At 36.7% G+C, this 6,410-nt stretch overlaps 1 pseudogene; it reads right to left on the bottom strand.

Annotated features, from left to right (window-relative positions):
• Positions 1–4,601: 4,601 nt before the first annotated feature.
• On the bottom strand, positions 4,602–5,664 carry LOC139725793 (uncharacterized; annotated as a pseudogene).
• Positions 5,665–6,410: the final 746 nt, after the last annotated feature.

Raw genomic sequence — 6,410 nt, forward strand, 5'->3', positions numbered from 1 at the left:
GTGTGATCTGAGAAAAGAGGCTCTGAAGTACAGTGTCTATTCAAGCGCTTAATCTTTACCAAACCGTGCTGGCTGTGCCATGAATGGGACAAAAAACAGGAAGTAAACCACCAGAGTAACAACAATGAAGGGATTATCAGATTAAACTGAAAGTAAGCATGCCTCATTAACACATTCTGTCCATAATCAATTCCAACTTTAAAGCAGTAGCACTATCCTTTCAAAAGTTATTAGAGTTAAAAGTGAAGAGTGTGGACAAGGTTTTTGAGAAATGAATCAGGGATTCTAAAGACACACCTAATCACACTATTCTACCAAAATTGTTCGAGATAAACTGCTAAGAAAACACACTTTCCTGCCCGTTTTATGATACCAAATTTTAGCATAATGTAAAAGAAGACCCGCTCTTTCAGAAAATATGAAAAAGTCAAGTTAGGCTAGGTTGACCCATTTCACTTATTTTCAGTCCTCACGCAAAATCAGTGTGTGCGACTTTATGTTCGTTTTGAGGTGCACGGTCACAAATATGAAAATGATTGATCTACAATAAGACATACACTGGGGATAAAGAAATTACACAGAAAAAAAAATATGTTTCTGGCACATTTCCTATGTATTTCTTTATATTTTGGTCAAAAGCGCCCTCTATGGGTGACCGAGAAAAAAAAAATCAAATATGCAGTCATGTAGAGGATGAGTTGTTCTACCTATGTGCCAAATATGACGATAATACATCAAAGAATAACAAAGTTATATTTGGGGGCTCAATGCCCCCCCCCCCCCCCCTCCTTGGGCCTGGAATTGATATGAGCAATAGCTGAACAGTGTACAATTTTGTTGGAAGTAATTTCAAAATGAAAGCATAACTTTAAAATCAATTTTGAATTTTATGAAAATGATTCATGCTCTTATATTAAAATCGCATCCAACTAAATTGTACACTTATTCAGCTATTACTCATATCGATGACAGTATTATCTGATATATGGTTATCGAACTATTAAGGGTTAAAAGTGGGAAATGTTTTTCAGGACACCAATAGTATATGGGATACATAGTACGACTGATGCGCTTCTCCATAGACTTGCTATCGACATTAATGATTCTGGTTGGGCTGACGTGTGCTTGTGTTTCCCAAGTTGCTCGGTGTTGGTGTCATCTCACATGGATATACATCAACGTACTTATGTATGCATATATGAACACAATACATGTATATGTATATGTATATAATGTATATATATATATATATATATATATATATATATATATATAATGTATACCATACCTGCATTATTTTACTCGTCCTTTTCTAAACATGTTTGTGTTTAATGTGAGAAAAGGTCAATTAGAGGTAAGTCATTTTTCAAATACACATTTTCTCTGTGTTATCAAAGGCAATAAACAGTAAACAGTAAGAGCGAATGATAACGAATGACTTTGCGAATGAAGTAATGTTTACGATTGAATACATTTCGTAAAAGCAACTTATGAATTCGAAAACTACATTTTGTTCATTGTTTTGAACAATCTGTTGCTAAAGGGAAATTAAGATGACTTAAAATGGCGTACAAAGATCGATAATTATTTAAGGATAACATTCCACAAAAAATTCCCTATCCTAAATAATGTATCCGCTAAAAAGAGGGAACGATGAGTGTGACCCGTTTAAGAAATATTTCCATCAAATTTCGAAACGTTGCGACATGAGCGCAGGGCAAAGAATCAGAGGTAGGTTGGAGTTCTACACCATATGTGACCGTGCACCTCAAAACGAACATAAAGTCGCACACAATGATTTTGCGTGAGGACTGAAAATAAGTGAAATGGGTCAACCTAGGGAAACTTGACTTTTTCATATTTTCTGAAAGAGCAGGTCTTCTTTTACATTACGCTAAAATTTGGTATCATAAAACGGGCGGGAAAGTGTGTTTTTTAGCAGTTTATCTCCAACATTTTTGGTAGAATAGTGTGACTAGGTGTGTCTTTAGAATCCCTTTTTCATTTCTGAAAAACCTTGTCCACACTCTTCACTTTCAACTCTAATAACTTTTGAAAGGATAGTGCTACTGCTTTGAAAGTTGGCATTAATTATGGACAGAATGTGTTAATGAAGCATGTTTAATTTCAGTTTAATCTGATAGTCCCTTCATTGCTGTTACTCTGGTGGTTTACTTTCTGTTTTTTGTCCCATTCATCGCATAGCCAGCACGGTTTGGTAAAGATTGAATAGACACTGTACTTCAGAGCCTCTTTTCTCAGTTCACACTTTTCCTGAGTCTGTGCTTTCTTTCCAGTATTTAGATAGGTTAAAAGAGTCCATTTGATTTGAGTTATACATCATTTTAAAGCTTAAAGTCTGTTCTTTCAGAATATGGTCTTAACTAAAAATTCATGTCTGGCAACTTTTCGTTTGTTTTGAGGTGCAGAGTCACATATTTTCTTAATCGATGTAAAGCAAATGTGACCCTGCACCTCAAAACAAACAAAAAGTCGCCAGATATGAATTTTTAGTTAAGACCATATTCTGAAAGAGCAGACTTTAAGCTTTAAGAATATGTATAACTCAAATCAAATGGACTCTCCTAACCTATCTAAATATTGGAAAGAAAGCACAAACTCAGGAAAAGTGTGAACTGAGAAAAGAGGCTCTGAAGTACAGTGTCTACTCAAGCGCTTAATCTTTACCAGACCGTGCTGGCTGTGCGATGAATGGGACAAAAAACAGGAAGTAAATCACCAGAGTAACAACAATGTAGGGATTATCTGATTGAACTGAAATTAAGCATGCCTCATTAACACATTCTGTCCATAATTAATGCCAACTTTCAAAGCAGTAGCACTATCTTTTCAAAAGTTATTAGAGTTGAAAGTGAAGAGTGTTGACAAGGTTTTTCAGAAGTGAAAAAGGGATTCTAAAGACACACCTTATCACACTATTGTTCCAAAAATGTTCGAGATAAACTGCTGAAGAACCCACTTTCCTGCCCGTTTTATGATACCAAATTTTAGCATAATGTAAAAGAAGACCCGCTCTTTCAGAAAATATGAAAAAGTCAAGTTTGGCTAGGTTGACCCATTTCACCTATTCTCAGTCCTCACGCTAAATCAGTGTGTGCGACTTTATGTTCGTTTTGAGGTGCACGGTCACAAATGAACGCAACAAAGATCATCCATAATTATTTTGATTTCATGAAATTGCATTGGTTCCTGCATTATCATTGTAGATGTACATATTTGTGGTAGTGTGTTTATATTAGATACATATGTATACGTTGCTTATTACCTTAAAAAGTTATAGGACATTGAAAGATGGAAATGTACAGTTGGATGTTGGATGGTAACTGGTATGGTCCTGTTTCGTTGAGTGTGGGTTACATGTATTATTCAATGATTTGCGTAAGGATACGTGAGTACGAATGAATGTGTGGTATTATCCTTTGCTTACTTTATCATGTTTTCAGAAGAGATATACTGTTCTAAAGGTCATCTGGTAATTCGCAAAATAAAGGGTCGACACGATAACTGATTAATAGGCTAGTCTTTTTCTCTTTTCTCTGCGACTTCTCTTGCGTTTATTGAATACCGTCAGGTCTCACACGAGACTTTATTACTCTCAAGTATCGTTCCCTGGCACGATTACTATATTGCTGCCTATGCACGTATAGAATAAATAAGCAGTCAACGAGTAAATAATCATTGGCAGAAATAAAGAAAAAATCATTATTATACTCATGGGCATAGTTTGTCTGCGAGATGATAACTAAATCACCACATAGTGGTTACTTGTAACATACTAGGTCAAGCTTGACTCTGTTTATGGCACTCAATATAGAGTAGATACAATATGCACAATATCGGAATACAGTATGTGAGTACATATTAAAAACAACCAGATCCTTGATGAAAAATACATTGTCCATATACTATAGGGCAATTACAAAATAGCAGTTGTAAACAGTTAAAGAGAGCTTTCAATGACCTCGTTCCTTTTAAGTCATTGCACCTTAATGATATACCTATCTGATGACAGACAACATCGTATGTTCCAATATGAGCACACGGACCGGCAGTTTCGGGATATTGCTCCAACGGGGTTAGACAAACGTTTTACCACACAGTGGCTGATTATAAGTATCAGGTAAGATAACAATGAATATTTCAGTTTTTTTGATAGAACAGGTTAAACCTGTATCAAGGTTTTAGAAGCTACTCCCACACTAGTAGATCAGAAAAATAGTAAAAATATCATCCCACCGTTTGATATGTCGGCTTCTTCACCAGTAATCACAGACTTCCAAAATGCAAAATACCAAGGCGCAGTAACTGTACATCCGAGCTCAATTTTTTTTTTTTTTTTTTTTTTTTTTTGGGTCTGGCTGCTAGAAAACTGATGAACTAATCAAAAGTATCAATATTACGGTGTTGACGTTAGGATGTTCAGCAAAACTTTTTTTTGTATAAATCTTACAGTTGAATAGAAAGCAAGGTATGTATGAATAAATTAGAATATTACAAATACAATGCAATTGAAGGAATAAGTACGTTAAATAGTGAATACGGGGGAAGCGATCTCCATAAAAAAAAAAAGAAATTCGTTCCTAGGCTCGCCTCATGCGCATGCAGGCACATGACACGGGGACTTGAAGGGTCTTCTGCTCGTACCGGAAGTGACCATCCACACATTGGGTCTTCTGTAGGACTTTCATGTTGTACATCACAGGTTGACATCGAAGGTTTGGATCCACTTCGTGTGTGTAAGGGTCCAGACATGCTGAACACTGGCACTGGGCCATAGTGATCGCCATTGGAATACGGTCAGCATTGAGCATTCCACATAGGTCCATGGACACGAGCCGTCTTGGTTCGTGATCTCCGGACTTCCAGGGTTTGGTTTCGCTCCTACGGGGCAGTCTTGCGGGCTGGAGACGCCATCAAATGGACAGCTTGACGTATCGGTAAAGCCCATGTCACTGGTTGAGAGGTTAAAGCTTTGTACGGCGAATGCCGACGCTTTAGGATAGAAAAGGTTGGTGTTCATCTTTCGTCGACGGGAGTCAGCTGCATCTATTGGCAGACATGTCTGAGAGGTGCTCGGGACTGGTGAAGATAAGATGGTTTGGAAGATGGCTGCAATCAACGATGTAAGTAGAAACAGGATCTGATGAGACAAAACAACAATTTAAGGAGATTAATAATTGATTAGTGTATACTCGCACGACGAAGAATGAAAAAAAAAGGAATTCCCCCACCAATTGCTTTTTAGGGAGAATATAATTATAGTAAGCAGCAATCAACTGAAAAACTATCGACATCCACAGAATAAAAGAGTTAAATGTTGCATTATTCAATTGAAGTATATGTAATTATGATAAACACATTTCTTCTTTTTTATCATACAAGGCTTTTGCAAAATCATATCAACATGGAATAACATGGTAAACACATGATTAACTTAAGGAGCTGAGTAGAAGAAGAGCTATAATTGCCACACACAGTTTTCTTGGTTTTCGCTGGCTAATAAGTGCGCAAAGTCAGTCAAATCTATTGCAATGCGGAATTACCGTCGCAAAGAAATAATTAGGTAATGCTGTACAGCACAAACGCATACAAATTGATATAGTTCTACACGAATTGCAAAGAGGCGGTAGGACTCACATTCATTTTGAGCTTCGTATTGATGTCCTTTGACTTCTCCCTGTGGATTTCCTATTGCAGGGTTTTCGGATCTTTTCGAGTGTAGGTAGACAATGATGTATCTTTCCTAGCGAGAAATGCTGGATGTAACTCACTGGGTATCCTCACATGCAGGCTTAAGATAATGGAGAAAACACCACACTGACGAGTTATATACCACCGGCTTACCGGATAAAGATTATGTCACCTGTGCGAATATGGAACGTGTTTTCATATTACTTCCTAGTTCCTTCCATCTACATTCCATGACTACCATTTGGGCTGCTGCAACCCATGTGTATCGTCTGCGCACCCTGTTCAAATATGAAACTAATCCATCGGCCAGGGAATTCTCTGGAGATGTTGCTATAAATACATTATATGTGTATACACTCAGAAATAGTCTTCTTAAAAGTATAGACTGGCGAAAAGTCGTAGTTTACACAATCTATATATAGATGCATTCACATGTATTCCTATTTTCAATTTGGACCCTTTTTATGGTCTGATCCGTAGTTCAACATAATGAATCATTACACAGAAATATTTATTTCAACAGTTCTAGAAACGCAATTGAAATCACATGATTTGGCATCATAATTGCTTTCCTGACAACGTGTTTTAAATAAAGTGAAATGATACTAAACTTGATCAAGTTTAATGATCTGTCACTAAACAGAGATGATGTTCTATATGGTCAACAATTTTGTTGTTGTTGTTGTTGTTGTTTTTTG

The sequence above is a fragment of the Diadema antillarum genome, unplaced genomic scaffold (genome assembly GCF_040938485.1).
Source record: "Diadema antillarum isolate AM-2024a unplaced genomic scaffold, OU_Dant_1.0 scf00000001, whole genome shotgun sequence".
NCBI classification, from domain to species: Eukaryota; Metazoa; Echinodermata; class Echinoidea; order Diadematoida; family Diadematidae; genus Diadema; species Diadema antillarum.